Raw genomic sequence first — 17,210 nt, 5'->3', positions numbered from 1 at the left:
GAGCTCACAGTGACATGGAACCATTGATCTTCTGTTTATTGTACAATCAAATATCTGACCTGTCGATTGCTCTTGCTAATGTGTGCAGTCCATCAGGACACACACGCATATGATACGGTTTCCTTTAGATTCATAAAAAAATGTGAAATACATCAGGCAAGCTATACTGACAATTCATTGCTTGTGGAGCTCAGCTGTCTTCGGTGTCTGTAGGTGTTTTTTCCTCATGAAATAACCGTATTTTTATTAGCTTTTTAATTTTTAAGACACTTGAAAAAAAATGCAGGTTCACCAATTCTGTTGCTTGTGTATTGATCTATTCATTAATGCAGCAAACTTTTACTGACACAAACAGCAATGATATGACTACAGTTTTCTGGTAATGGTACTTCGGTTCTGGCATGTGTTTCTTTTGAACATTACAACAGTGCTTTCTGCAGAATTCAGATTATGCATTACTTTTCATATTTTAATACAGGCCCAGTTTTTGACAGATAGATAGTAGGATAGATAGATGGATAGATAGTAGTGTTGTCAAAAAGTAGCAACTTTGGTACCAAGTCGGTACTGAAAAAAATAAATAAAAATGTTACACTTTGAGTAGTAAATACCTCTGATTGACCATTGTGCTCACATGCTCATTAAATATGTCTGTGATTGGCTACTGTAATCAGCACTTAAAAAAAACAAAAAAAAAACGTGTTGTAAATATACTATGACACTTTTAACCGAGCCCTTGCACATATACATACTGGTCTGCTGATAGATGCCTGCTTGTGCATTCAAAAGAATTTCGTACACTTCCATGTGCTCTCAAACGCTCTAGTGCGTTGATCATTGTAGCCAATCACAGACATGTTCGATGAGCGCATGCAATTGGCCAATCAGAGGTGTTAAAAATTCCACTCAACAGCGCTCAAAGCATCACATTTTCAAAATTTCAGTACTGACTTGGTACTGATGTCAGTACTTTTGACAACACATAGATAGATAGATAGATAGATAGATAGATAGATAGATAGATAGATAGATAGATAGATAGATAGATAGATAGATAGATAGATAGATAGATAGATAGATAGATAGATAGATAGATAGATAGATAGATAGATTGATAGATTTGCTCTTATATATATATATATATATATATATATATATATATATATACTATATATATATAATGTGACTCCCTATATTGCTCTGCATACAACTGTACTCATAATGTGAGTCTCAAGCAAACAACCTGGAAAAGATACCCAAGAAAACATTTTGGATGAAAATAAAAAGAAACGTGAACAAAAATTGGCAGCACAGTATAACCAAGGGAACATTTATTTTGTGACAATTGTTGCTTTTGTTTACGCAGTTCGTTTCCCCCATATATTTTTCATCTGTTTTCAATTTTCTATTCACGTTTATGAAAAGAATTACCATAGATATTATCATTGTACCCTGCTATCACCACATTATATTTTCAGGCATCTCAGAAACCACCATCACATCCACAAATAGAAATCCAAATATAACCAGCTCTGACCAATATTTTCTGTTTGCCTTTTTTATTTCAAGTAATGCATTCAGACTGAGTGAAAAGAATCCCAGTGTATAGTTGAAAGCTCCCCATACAGTGATTTCTGACTGCAGGGTTTATACAGGCGCTGCAGGATACACAGGGATTTTTAAATGCTGTGTACAGTCAGACAGCGTGGTAATTACACTGGGAATGATGTGCTTTGTCTGTGTGTGTGTGTGTGTGCGCGTGGGTTTACTACAGACTGAGCCGATCCTGTCAAAGAGGTTCTGAAGAGAAAAGGAAACACTTTTGAATTGACATTTAAACAAAAGCAGAATTGAGGCATAAAGAGGCTGTAGGAGTGTGTGTGTGTGACCTCCCATCAATCACTAAGAGAGACAGAACCAAAGGGTTTTACTGGTTGTACTATGATTGCCGCAGGATCCCTGACAAGAAATACCATGGCAGGCAGCAACATGGCACAGTGATGCACAGTTTCCGGATGGTAAGTAGGTGGACACCTCATTATCAGGTACCTTTTCACTTCTCTGTTAATGTTCTTCACTAATTGGAACATGGATGCAGAGATTTGTTCTATTGCAGACAGAGTGTATGAGTGAGGTCTTATTGTTGGGAGATTGACTCATAGTCTGTGTTAAAATTCATCCCAAATGCAATAAGGGTTCAGGTCAGTCAAGTCCTTACACACCAGACACGGTAAACCATTGCTTTGTGCAAATTACTTCTAAAATCTGTCTCATTGCGGCTGGTTGGGAATTTAGTGTCATTGAGATATTATAGTTTTTATAGTTTGAATTAGAATTTTTTTCTATTTTCATATTTTTTTTTATGTCTATCATTACATTTTTTTACATTTTACATGAGAAATATTGGCCAGGCAAGCTGAAATCAAGTAAATGTATGTGTGTGTGTGTGTAAATGTATGTATGCATGTATATATATATATATACATACATACATACAAAAAAAAATAAATAAAAAATAAATAATAAATAAATAATATATATATATATATATATATATATAAAAAATATTATTTATTTATTTATTTTTTGGTCCCCACAAGGAAAACGCCTCATAAATCATTTTTTTAAATGTACAAATGAAGAATGTTTTCCACGAGGGTTGTGTTTAGGGTTAGGAGGTAGAATATATACAGTTTGTGCAGTATAAAAATGTTTGTGTTTATGGAAAGTCCCCAGATAAACCTGTGTGTGTGCGTGTGTGTGTGTCAGAGAGAGCAAAGTGTTGTGGGTGGAATGCAGTTATCCTTTGCAGGAGCTAGGTGGTGCTGTTAATCTATGCTCAGTGTTTGTGTGTTTTATGTGTGTGTTTTAGATGGAACAATGAGCTGGCTTTCCTTTCACATCTCTGCAACATCTCTATTTTCATATAAAGCAGGTTAAAGGGCAGGTAGAGACATGAAGAGTGGGTGATGACAGGCTAACATTTAGGAAACACAGATGTACATCAGTGAACACTCATTAGTGTTACTACACACACACAGTGATGATGTTTAGAGGGGCAAAACATTTGTTTCTTCAAGTTTCGGCTAATTAAAAGATATTTTGTCCTTCACAGTCCAAAAGAACTGGAAGGAGGAATTTTGACATTCTCATTTTTGGGATTAAATTATTCATTTATGTTTTGGGGATTTTTTTTTTTCTTTCTCTTATCCCGATTTAATTTAAACCGGCAAAATGTGTGAACGCTGACTTTGCTCAAGCAATTGCATGAGTTTGGGGCCGGACTATCTGTTTGGCTGACCAATTGCTTATGGATGGTTTGGTTTAGTGCCACAGAAATTACAAACTTCAGCTTAAAAATGCTACATGTGGTTGACAATCTCACAGGAAATTATGGGAACAGAGAGGGATACAGTTCAGCTTGGAAATGTTGCAAGTGGTGGATTCAAACGATTGTTGCTCACATGTGCCATACAAATGGTGTCGGAGAACATGTGGTAACTGCTAGGTTGTGGTTCACACAGCGTGACAGTTTAGCCTAGACAAGCAAACATAAAGCTCACTTTCTGTGGGACTGTCCTCAGGTATCTCTCGTAAAATCATGTTGATTTTTCGAGAGCGTGCAATTCAAAGCCCTCCAAAATTGATCAGTGTGGGTTGGGTTGGCTTGGGTGGGCTTGATGGACGTGTTTTCTTTGGCAGATATAGAGCACAGTGTCAGTAAACATAATGGAGTCTGGTTGTGCTGGTTGAGTCTTACAAAGTTAAGATAAGAAGATTTCATAATAAACACATCCAAGTGATTTCCTGTCCTTCTTGAAATTATACCAAACATGCAGATAAACACAGTTATTTTTCCATTATGATGAGAGTCTGAGTGTGTGAGTTGCAAGAAGCGCACTCTTAAAAGCACTCTCACATTAGGCTCGAAGTCTATTGTTTTGATATATCATGGAAAGGATAATTTAGTTTGACTACAATGGTGTTTATTGTCAAGCCAACGAAACTTTGAAAATATATCTTTCCTTGAGTTTCTTACTTTTGTTTGCCTGGACATTCCGAGCTGCTTGATTTTGGATAGACGGAGTCACATTTTTTTTAAAAGAAATAATCACAATTCTGAGCAGACAAGCATAATAACATGTAATGAACTAGAGGTACTGAGAAAATATTAATTTCTGCAGTCAATATTTAAAAAAAATGGTTTGAATGAATGATTCAGTGACTCATTCAAATGCTTTATTTGTTTCAATACTGGATGAATCAGTGTTTTTTTGAACAAATCTCTTGAATAAATTATTCAGTGACTAATAAATTGATCATATCGGAATTCATGCGACTTTTATGTCACTCTAGATCAACATTTGTCACAACTCTGTGCTGATGGGAGTCACTCCAACTCCAGATTTTACATACTGGTAGTTGTTGGGTCACAGTGAATATGGAAGATGGCAGCAAAGTTGGAGGGATGGTGAGCTGTTATTCTCACAAGTATTAAGGTGACAGCTGTCCTGTGATGTGTATATCGCGGATACACGCATCGCTAAAGTGATATATTTTGCAGCTTATTTTGTATTTAGGCATTGATGGTTTAGAAGACAAAATATTAAAGCTATGTCTTTTAGCCAGTTTATTGTCTAGCAGGGTTTTGATTAGTTCAGCAGACGAAACATTAAAAATAAGTTCCCTTTCGAAAGGGAACTCTCACTGCGTCCATGATGCTTTGGGAAACCACTCTACGTGAACCGGTGTCTGAAATGCTTATCTAATCATAACAATTTATTGGCCTGTGACAGCCTATGACATCACTACTAGTGTGACCCAGAAGTATATGGGGAGCCCAGAGAACATGTCAACATCATTTCATCCTTCAGGGACTGTTTGTATGCTTCAACCAGAAAACTAAAAAAACAGATTATCTTGGCTTGTGAAAAACGCTTGAGGAAGTGTGTGCGTCCTTGTCTAATGGTGCTTTTCCACTACACAGTACCAGCTCAACTCGACTCGGCTCGGCTCGCAATGTTTGGTTTTCTACTGTGTAAAAGTTGTACCTGTACCTGCTTTCGGGTACTTTTTTTGGGGATCACCTCTGGCGAGGTTCTGAGCGAGCTAAGGTGAGCTTCTAAAATGTGACGTGAAAATAATGCAGACTTCTGATTGGTCAGAGAGAATCGTCACCATTCACTGTGTCAACATTGCACGCGCCAGATGGAGTATCCAGATTATCCCCGCCATTTTTAAATAGTTTGGCCAGAGATAGTTTCTAAACTTACTACTATTATTATGGCAACTTGGAAGAATACGCCGTGGTCAAACAAGGAGGTGCAGACTTTCGTTTGTTTGGTTGCCGAAGAGAGGATCCAGCGAGAGCTTGATAGGGCAGCGAGGAACGAAAGGCGTCACTATGACGACCGATTTTTTTTTTTCCGCTATGACGACCTACTATTTGTGGCGTTACTGTCTGCAATGGAAAACGGAGTGAAAAGCGAGTCGAGGCGAGCCGAGTCGAGTCGAACTGAAAATGGAAAAGCGTTGATACTTGAGATGGCTGATGAGGGTGAAGAGGATATACAACCCAAACCCTCACAGCCACCCTGTGCTGTGTATGTTAAGCTGTTGAGCGTAATTTTTGTGTGAGATGGCTTCCTCCCTATCCAGAGTTATTCTACTGAGGCCACCGCTCTGTCAAGCTCCAGATATAACTACAAAGTCAAGTGTTGGCCCTCTTCGGGCCACCTTGATAGCCACCTTCAATTAGAGCAGCAGTTCTCCTCTCACTTTAGCGAGTCATTGAGATTATAGCTCTGAACTTCAGTCACTCTGTATTTGTGTTGTTATATTAACTTCTGTGTTGTACGTCACACGTAGGCTCACTATTAGCTGACGCTGGTCATGTGTGTGATGCATGTGACCTACAACACAGAAGCGCTGCGCTGTTACACTATGTGAACTCGCGTCAGAGGCCCACACAGAAGGAATTGAATAGTGGAATAAAGTTTTTTTGGTTTTGTTTTTCACACAAAAAGTATTCTTGTCACTTGATAAACTTAAGATTGACTATTTTAATGATGTCTTTAATAACTTTTCTAGGCCGGCAGGTTTCAATCCCTTAGAAGCCTATGGAGAAGAGATCCAGCTCTCAGATTTATTGAAACTTATCTTAATTTGTGTTCCGAAGATCACGGTAAGACTTCTTGTTCAAGAAAGTCTTACGGGGTTGGAACAACATGAGAGTGAGTAATTACATTATTGGGCAGTGGCCGTAGGGAATAAACGTGTGTGACCCGAACGGGCAGTGTTTTGACATTTCAGTGAAACTGCCATCTTTGACATTTTTGTGTCGGCCTTAATTTGGTATGGAAAATGCAATTTGCTCACAGGGAACAGAGGTTATAGGCATAACCTTTAGACATTTTTTTTGACATGTTTTACTGTTGTGCCCCTAGGTGTCAATAGTTCAGCCGGTGAAGTTTAGTAATGTCTTGTACCGTACTGTTTGGCAATTTTGCAGAAGAAACATTGCAATTCAGTTCAAAAGTACTGTATTATACCTGGGGTTAGGTGTCAATACTTATTTTCTATATATATATGTATATATATATATATATATATATATATATAAATAAAAGTTTAGTAATGTTTGTATTAGACCTTAATACAGTAGGACATACTAGTCTCTCACTTCCCTATTTTTTTCACTTCACTTGTTCACCTATTTCTGCGTCTACTACATCAGAAGTGTACAATGTTATTGTTGCAAGTTGTTATAATTTGTCCTGAATCACTTGTACTTGTAAACTTCTCTCTTGTAAAATTGATGTTAAGAAAATTTGCCTAAACATCTTATCTTACTGGAAGGCAGGTGCGTTTATCTCAGTTAAGTACTTTCCTTTTTTTTTTTTTTTCTTTTCTCTCTTGCTGGACCTCATTTGAATCAGATACTGGCTTCTTCAGTAATGAAGTAGTAACTCCCCGTGCTGACTCCACAAAGCCTGTGTCCTGATTCATGACTGTTTTATGCAAACTCCATCCAGCAAACAGCAGAGCAGCATATTTGAGAGTCTGCACTAACCACCAGCATGACACTACATTTAGTTGATTAACATCCTATTGATTAGGAAGGGGATATGAATCAGCAATAACCAGTTTTGATTAGTAGGAGGATGGAGTGAACACACGTTTTATTGATGTTTGTGGGCGCTGGACATAGGTGAACTGCTTTCTCATAAATGGGGTTTCTACACCTCAGCCCTGAATGTTCTTCTCATTTTTTCTTTCTCATTTTAACACCATCTCATTTATTTTTTCTCTCCTTTCAGCTCTTTTTGTGTTTCTCTCTACTCTCTGACTCTGTTCCAAACTTAGTGAGCCGCCTACATAGGCTGCATTTTAAGGCTTTATAGGTGTGATCCTGACACAAATGCTAAAAAATGTAGGCAGCATGACTATTATAGATTTTAAGATGCCACCTTTTGGCTAAATTCTAAGTCAACATCAAATGCAGTTTTTAGAGAGAAGAAAATCACTGAATCTGATGATCTTGGTGAAAAAAAATCCATCCAAGACTTGCTACAACGTGCTAACACTAAGACTATGTGTTCTTTGCTTAAAGGACAACTCCGGCGCAAAATGAACCTTTGGTCTAATTACACATTGCTACCTAGTCAACCGTTATCTGAGATTTGTTTTCATGATTGCCGAATGTAAATAGTTTTATCTCTAAAAACAGTTTAGCCTATAACGCTAGTTCAATGCTAGTATATAGGGCATAGAGTAATGACAAATAAAAATCGCTTGTTATTACCACTAACAAGGCTCAAAATAGCCCCACACCAAAACGACAGCATAACAAGGGTCCCTACATTCAAATCCTACATACATCTGCTTATTAAACTGTATGGACACTGACAAAGTTCTCAATGCTTCGGTTTGAATGTAGGGACTCTTTTTATGCTGTCGTTTTGGTGTGGGGATATTTTGAGCCTTTTTAGTGGTAATAACAAGCGATTTTTATGTGTCATTACTCTATGCCCTATATACTAGCATTATACTAGCGTTATAGGCTAAACTGTTTTTAGAGATAAAACTATTTACATTCGGCAATCATGAAAACAAATCTCAGATAACGGTTGACTAGGAAACAATGTGTAATTAGACTAAAGGTTCATTTTGCGCCGGAGTTGTCCTTTAAGCCCTGAATACACAATACTAGACTGTAATGCATTATAAAATGTATAAAACATTGCGACGTTCGTCTGTTATAGGATAACTTGGTTTATTTTAAATCAACAGTAAGACAACTAGCAGTGAATGTGCTTTCCATTAGATGAATCACAAACAGTAAACAAATCCTTAACTGAATTTGTCAGTATCAGCTGCAAAGATGAAGTTGACGATGCTGACTCGCGATCTTCGCAGTAGTGAACGCGCCAGAGAGAAATGCACATTTCCTATGGATTGCATAACTAGAGAGCAGTCTGTAGTCTGTTTTCTTTCTGTTTAAAAGTAGACATGTCTGTGAGGCAAGTAAGCTACATTATAAGCTGAGTTTCGGTTCATTTATGAGACTAGCTCCATTTCACGCTCCGGCGCCTCCGTTCCATGATTATCTATCATCTGCTAAATGTACTACTTATTTATTAAATCCAGGCAATTGGTTGATGAAACATTGATTCAAATTAAGTTACAATTAATACAAAACAAAATTCACTTTAAAGAAAGGTTTTCTGATGGATGTCTCTGTGTTTAAATGTCACGTCTTTTAGTGTCGCTTTCAGACCGGTCACATCCGTAACATTGTTTTGTCCTCATAAATGTAAACACGAAACACCGAATAAAATGAATATTTATGTTCTCTGGAGCTACTGTTACTCATTGGTTTTCTGAATACGTAACGCCGGTGCATGTATTCCGTTACTCTCCAACACTGATATTAGTAGCCTATATAACCTTATCTGCAAGATATTTTAATAACACGGTTTTGGCGGTTATAGATTTCTGATGACGCTGTTCAACTATAAACGTCGGTCTCACGGTTATACAATAACCGTCACACCCCTACAGCCCAATTTAAAGCATATGCAGATGAGTCTTTCAGTATCAGTCAGTAACCAGTTCGGTACCCATATATTGTGGCTTTGGTTACTACTTGTGCTTGAGAGCTGTCTCTGACACTTAACATTAATTAATTTGCTTGAATCCATTTGACGTGTCTGAACTTTCACTGTGGTGTCACTCGCGGACGCCTCAGCCTTCATGGAGGGAGGGAGCAGCCCACTATTTTCCTCCTCTCTCATTGTCTCCTTGCACTAATAGAGTCAGTTTTGTTATTGTGCTTGACAGGTTCTGATTCCGCTGTCAGATGTAATTTGCCATCGATCTCGCGCCTTTTACACACCTGTGCGAGTGTGCTCTCCTGTGTATTTGTGTGCTGCTTTCTGTCCCTTGTACAAGTGCCTGTGTGACCGTGTGTCTGTGACCTCTTTGTGTCTGTCTCGGTTTAAACCGTCATATTGGTAATTAATGCTTCTAGACTGCTACAGAAATAACAGTCATCAGCGTTCAGACAGCGACTGTGCCACTCAAACCCCCGCTGAATGAGATATCGATGTGCTAGCTGATAATCCATGTTTAAACACTTACAGTTCGGGCTGAGAGTATGAAGAGCTCTGTATAAGTGAACTTTGTTGTTTAAATTGTAGGATGACAAGTAAAATGCTGTTGTCTGGTTTATTGTGAGGACTCAGACTATCTAAGGATAGAGAGAAAGAGGTGGCTATTTACCCTGTTGGGCAGTTCCACTTGATAACAAACTATTGATCCAATTTTGGAGTCTGAACACTTCAGTATTGGTTTCCCGTGAAGCCTGAAGGTTGTGTAAGGGGTTACTGATTCTTGCATGGTAAAGTGAACTAGACCAGGTCCAGTGGGCCCATGATTGGGTAATCGAGCTGATGGATTTAGCTCATTTGGTTAAAGTAAGTTTGGACACATTTGCTCTCCTTGTATAGAGGTAGTGCTGTGATTAAATGGCCTGGGTTAAAATAAGTGGCAGTATTGAGTTGCAGTCTGCTGCGGGCTTGTTCCTGGGCCCACGTGTCTTAATTTCCTCAGGTTTGCTTAGAGTTCATCTAATTACACCTCAAGAAACAAGATGACTCTTGCTTTTTCATTTTAGCCAATGTTTATTAGGACTATTAGCTATGTGGATCATATGTTTAGAGGTAAAACAACAGAGGCTGTGGCCTAGCAGTTGTCACTTGTGCTCAGTCACGTAGTAGAGCTGTGGTGTCCATCTGTCTTTCTGAGTTTTTTTTTTTTTGTAAATTATTGAAATCAAGCAATATTGTATTTTTAAAATTGTGCATGCTCATTTCTACCTTTTTGGTACATGAGATTACCTTTGCTGCCGGTCTTAAAAAAAAATTAAAGTAATTAATACCACTTTTGATTTATAAATCGACCATATATCAGTACATCTCTGTGACATATAGGCTACTGTAGCTCGATCCCTCCTTCCAAATATGTCCAGATGTTTTTTATCACTTAGTTTGTTGTCTTTCAGGTGAAAATCTTAACTCTGACTGCTTGTCAAAGTTCTATAATTGCACGCCTCTTCTTAGCAAGTTGCATGATTTGAGGTATTGTTCACGTGTGTAGCACAAACCGTGTCACTCTCTTTATTCAAGTACTAATAGTGTGGCTGATGTTACACATGTGTTTGGTATTGCGTTGTTTACTTGGATGGTTTGCGTGTGTGTTTGGTGGTGTTAAGATGAAACTGAATTGAATCCTGCCTCCTTTCATAGATGGGTTACACTTTCTCCTCGGACGCTGGCCTAGCTATTTTTTAATGGAGGGCCGACATTCTGCTAGCAATAAATGAGACATCACACAGAGCCAGAGAGAGAGCAGGAAAGAGAAATATTAGCGTGAAACCCCTTTGCTCTCTTTCCTGTTCTTTCTCTCTCTCTCTATCTCTCTCTCTCTCTCTCTCTCTCTCTCTCTCTCTCTCTCTCTCTCTCTCTCTCTCTCTCTCTCTCTCTCTCTCAGGGTGAGCAGATTGATGACATTTCTAAAGCTCCATGCTTTCTCCTCCCTCTGGTACAGAGGAAGTGTTTCTCTCCTCTCCTGCCTCTGTGAATAAATCAAAACCCTTCCACACTGATCATGCCCCAGCCCTTCTGCAGCATGTGTGTGTGTGTGTGTGTGTGTGTGTGTGTGTGTGTGGAGAGGTTCTGGCCATGAAGATCTGTCAGGAATAGCAGTGTGTAATCAGAAATAAGGGTTTCGATCTTGGGAAAGGAATGATAGCAATCAGTGATGGATGGATGGATGGAATGGATGGATGGATGGACAGATGAAGAGGTTTTGGTTGAGGGGAGGTGAGGATTGCCTTAAGTGTAATGCTAAGTGGCACATATAAGTTGGAAATGAGAGGTTCCTATTGATAGCTCTGTTCCAAAATCCACTGAGCTGACTTGCTGTCTGTTGCCTACATAGACAACATCCAAATTGAGTTTAGCGTCAAATGTGACTAATTTTGATCGCTGTACAGGTACCAAGCAGCTCCAAAATAGATTACTGCTCAACTCACAATTGATTTAGTGTTTTTGTTAGCATGTTGCTAAGCTAACTGTGTGAAATCTTAAACCCCAATGTCAAGTCAAGTCACCTTTATTTATCTAGCGCTTTTTACTATGCAGATTGTATCAAAGCAGCTTCACAAGTTTTGTTTCTAGAAGAAAATTGCATCAACGTCCACCTTAAGTAGATCAGTAATATTGTTGAATATTAAATGTTCCCAACTAAGCAAGCCAAAAGCCAAGCCAACATGGCAAGGAACCCATCAGGCAACAGAATGGAGGAAAAAAGGCAAACTATACTGTTTTTTTGTGCGAATGCCACCGTATGCGTACAGTCGAACCTGTAGCCTTTCAAAGTATACTTAATTTGATGGTGCATTAACATTGAAAGAAAGTTTCATCTTTGTCAAGTGCCTCTGCTGTTTTTCTCCTCAAATTATGACTGATAAATGACTGATTTGGATGGGTTTCATTTCACACACACACACACACACACACATACACGTCTATATTACTAAAAGGGGACTATCACTCTACACTGGCCAAGAGGGGACTAGTGTTTCTGGTCATTTTGAAGAAACAAAAATGACGTACAAAATTCTCTTTTAAGGTCTTTTTTCATAATATAACTTTAAATATGCATTTTTTTATTTTTAAAAAAACATGCCAAGTGGGGACCTGAAACTCTGGCCGATGTCTACCTTACCAACAGGGGACTCATATAGCCTGCAATTAAACTGTATGTCTGTGTGAACAGTGAAGTGAACTGGCAGTGAAATCTTGTCTTCATTTTGTAACTTATACATACTTATACACATATATGTGTGTGTGTGTGGGTGTGTCATTATATAATGCTCAAACATATACATGTCTATATTGCTACACAGCAGTGTCGCTGTACACTGGCAAAGAGGGGACATTCTGAATGATATCTATCCAACCAAGTGGGGACTTTGTGTGTGTGTGAACTGGCAGTGAAATATTTCTTAATTCCGCTTACATTATATATCTATTATATACATTATATATATATATATATATATATATATATATATATATATATATATATATTCACATAGAAAAACGCTGTTTTAAATTGTAATAATATTTCACAATATTACTGTTTTTTTTAATCAAATAATTGCAGCCTTGGTGAGCAGAAGAGACTTCTTAAAAAACACAAACAATCTTACCGATCTAAAACTATACATTTCTATATTACTAACAGCAGTGTCGCTCCACACTGGCAAAGAGGGGACATTCTGAACGATATCTATCCAACCAAGCGGGGACTTTGTGTGTGTGAACTGGCAGTGAAATCTTTCTTAATTACGCTTACATTATATATCTATTATATACATTATATATATATATATATATATTCACATAGAAAAACGCTGTTTTAAATTGTAATAATATTTCACAATATTACTGTTTTTTTTATCAAATAATTTCAGCCTTGGTGAGCAGAAGAGACTTCTTTTAAAAACATAAACAATCTTACCGATCTAAAACTATATATTTCTATACTACTAACAGCAGTGTCGCTGTACACTGGCAAAGAGGGGACATTCTGAATGATATCTATCCAACCAAGTGGGGACTTTGTGTGTGTGTGAACTGGCAGTGAAATATTTCTTAATTCCGCTTACATTATATATCTATTATATACATTATATATATATATATATATATATATTCACATAGAAAAACGCTGTTTTAAATTGTAATAATATTTCACAATATTACTGTTTTTTTTTATCAAATAATTGCAGCCTTGGTGAGCAGAAGAGACTTCTTAAAAAACACAAACAATCTTACCGATCTAAAACTATACATTTCTATATTACTAACAGCAGTGTCGCTCCACACTGGCAAAGAGGGGACATTCTGAACGATATCTATCCAACCAAGCGGGGACTTTGTGTGTGTGAACTGGCAGTGAAATCTTTCTTAATTACGCTTACATTATATATCTATTATATACATTATATATATATATATATATATATATATATATATATATATATATATATATATTCACATAGAAAAACGCTGTTTTAAATTGTAATAATATTTCACAATATTACTGTTTTTTTTATCAAATAATTTCAGCCTTGGTGAGCAGAAGAGACTTCTTTTAAAAACATAAACAATCTTACCGATCTATATATTTCTATATTACTAACAGCAGTGTCGCTGTACACTGGCAAAGAGGGGACATTCTGAACGATATCTATCCAACCAAGTGGGGACTTTGTGTGTGTGTGAACTGGCAGTGAAATCTTTCTTAATTACGCTTACATTATATATCTATTATATACATTATATATATATATATATATATATATATATATATTCACATAGAAAAACGCTGTTTTAAATTGTAATAATATTTCACAATATTACTGTTTTTTTTTATCAAATAATTGCAGCCGTGGTGAGCAGAAGAGACTTCTTAAAAAACATAAACAATCTTACCGATCTAAAACTATACATTTCTATATTACTAACAACAGTGTCGCTCCACACTGGCGAAGAGGGGACATTCTGAACGATATCTATCCAACCAAGTGGGGACTTTGTGTGTGTGTGTGAACTGGCAGTGAAATCTTTCTTAATTACGCTTACATTATATATCTATTATATACATTATATATATATATATATATATATATATATATATATATATATATATATATATATATTCACATAGAAAAACGCTGTTTTAAATTGTAATAATATTTCACAATATTACTGTTTTTTTTATCAAATAATTTCAGCCTTGGTGAGCAGAAGAGACTTCTTTTAAAAACATAAACAATCTTACCGATCTAAAACTATATATTTCTATATTACTAACAGCAGTGTCGCTGTACACTGGCAAAGAGGGGACATTCTGAACGATATCTATCCAACCAAGTGGGGACTTTGTGTGTGTGTGTGAACTGGCAGTGAAATCTTTCTTAATTACGCTTACATTATATATCTATTATATACATTATATATATATATATATATATATATATATATTATATATATATATATTCACATAGAAAAACGCTGTTTTAAATTGTAATAATATTTCACAATATTACTGTTTTTTTTTATCAAATAATTTCAGCCTTGGTGAGCAGAAGAGACTTCTTTTAAAAACATAAACAATCTTACCGATCTAAAACTATATATTTCTATACTACTAACAGCAGTGTTGCTGTACACTGGCAAAGAGGGGACATTCTGAACGATATCTATCCAATCAAGCGGGGACTTTGTGTGTGTGAACTGGCAGTGAAATCTTTCTTAATTACGCTTACATTATATATCTATTATATACATTATATATATATATATATTCACATAGAAAAACGCTGTTTTAAATTGTAATAATATTTCACAATATTACTGTTTTTTTTTTATCAAATAATTGCAGCCTTGGTGAGCAGAAGAGACTTCTTAAAAAACACAAACAATCTTACCGATCTAAAACTATACATTTCTATATTACTAACAGCAGTGTCGCTCCACACTGGCAAAGAGGGGACATTCTGAACGATATCTATCCAACCAAGCGGGGACTTTGTGTGTGTGAACTGGCAGTGAAATCTTTCTTAATTACGCTTACATTATATATCTATTATATACATTATATATATATATATATATATATATATATATATTCACATAGAAAAACGCTGTTTTAAATTGTAATAATATTTCACAATATTACTGTTTTTTTTATCAAATAATTTCAGCCTTGGTGAGCAGAAGAGACTTCTTTTAAAAACATAAACAATCTTACCGATCTATATATTTCTATATTACTAACAGCAGTGTCGCTGTACACTGGCAAAGAGGGGACATTCTGAACGATATCTATCCAACCAAGTGGGGACTTTGTGTGTGTGTGAACTGGCAGTGAAATCTTTCTTAATTACGCTTACATTATATATCTATTATATACATTATATATATATATATATATATATATATATATATATATATATATATATATTCACATAGAAAAACGCTGTTTTAAATTGTAATAATATTTCACAATATTACTGTTTTTTTTAATCAAATAATTGCAGCCTTGGTGAGCAGAAGAGACTTCTTAAAAAACATAAACAATCTTACCGATCTAAAACTATACATTTCTATATTACTAACAACAGTGTCGCTCCACACTGGCGAAGAGGGGACATTCTGAACGATATCTATCCAACCAAGTGGGGACTTTGTGTGTGTGTGTGAACTGGCAGTGAAATCTTTCTTAATTACGCTTACATTATATATCTATTATATACATTATATATATATATATATATATATATATTCACATAGAAAAACGCTGTTTTAAATTGTAATAATATTTCACAATATTACTGTTTTTTTTTATCAAATAATTTCAGCCTTGGTGAGCAGAAGAGACTTCTTTTAAAAACATAAACAATCTTACCGATCTAAAACTATATATTTCTATACTACTAACAGCAGTGTCGCTGTACACTGGCAAAGAGGGGACATTCTGAACGATATCTATCCAACCAAGTGGGGACTTTGTGTGTGTGTGTGAACTGGCAGTGAAATTTTTCTTAATTACGCTTACATTATATATCTATTATATACATTATATATATATATATATATATATATATTATATATATATTATATATATATATATTCACATAGAAAAACGCTGTTTTAAATTGTAATAATATTTCACAATATTACTGTTTTTTTTTATCAAATAATTTCAGCCTTGGTGAGCAGAAGAGACTTCTTTTAAAAACATAAACAATCTTACCGATCTAAAACTATATATTTCTATACTACTAACAGCAGTGTCGCTGTACACTGGCAAAGAGGGGACATTCTGAACGATATCTATCCAATCAAGCGGGGACTTTGTGTGTGTGAACTGGCAGTGAAATATGTCTTCATTACAGTTAAATTATATATCTATTATATACATTATGTATATATATATATATATATATATATATATATATATATATATATATACTATTTTTCTTATTTAACGCTCTCTCTTCATATATACTTTCTATGCTTTGTTATGCAGTCCCTAACAATTTACTTGCCATAGTTATGTGCCATTGCACACACACGTCTATATTACTAACATATACATGTATTAACACAGAAGTGTCGTTGCACACTAGCCAAGAGGGAACTTTCTGAATGATATCTATCCAACCAAGTGGGGACTTTGTGTGTGTGTGTGAACAGTGAATTGAAGTGGCAGTGAAATACACATCCGTAAAGGGGGTCGCACACCGAATGAGAAGCGCAGCGCTTCGCCACGTCTAGGACAACTCCAAGTATCGCACACCGGACTCACCTTCTCATCAGTGTATGGCCAGCAATATTGTTATGTTTAATGACATGAAATGAAGATGTTTGTTCTATGTTATAATTGTACTGTACAATTAAATACAATCGTTGCTGAGTCTGCAGTCTGAAAACTACCTCAGAGCATCAGTTAACTGAATGAATTGAGAATCTCACATGAAAACCCAATTACATCAGCAATTGTCATTCAAGCAGCTGATTTATGTAAATGAATGCAAAACTAAATTTATTGCAGCATAGGGCAAAGTCAGT

General features: G+C 36.0%; 1 protein-coding gene across 3 annotated transcripts in view; it reads left to right on the top strand.

Annotated features, from left to right (window-relative positions):
* The window catches only part of pard3bb (par-3 family cell polarity regulator beta b), a 305,177-nt gene that overhangs the window by 49,605 nt on the left and 238,362 nt on the right, over positions 1–17,210 (top strand). The window lies entirely within an intron of this gene.

This window comes from Pimephales promelas, chromosome 7, assembly GCF_988280905.1.
Source record: "Pimephales promelas chromosome 7, fPimPro1.hap1.1, whole genome shotgun sequence".
In the NCBI taxonomy this organism is placed as follows: Eukaryota; Metazoa; Chordata; class Actinopteri; order Cypriniformes; family Leuciscidae; genus Pimephales; species Pimephales promelas.
The sequence above is the reverse complement of the archived record's forward strand: the minus strand, read 5'-3'. Positions and strand labels throughout refer to the sequence as shown.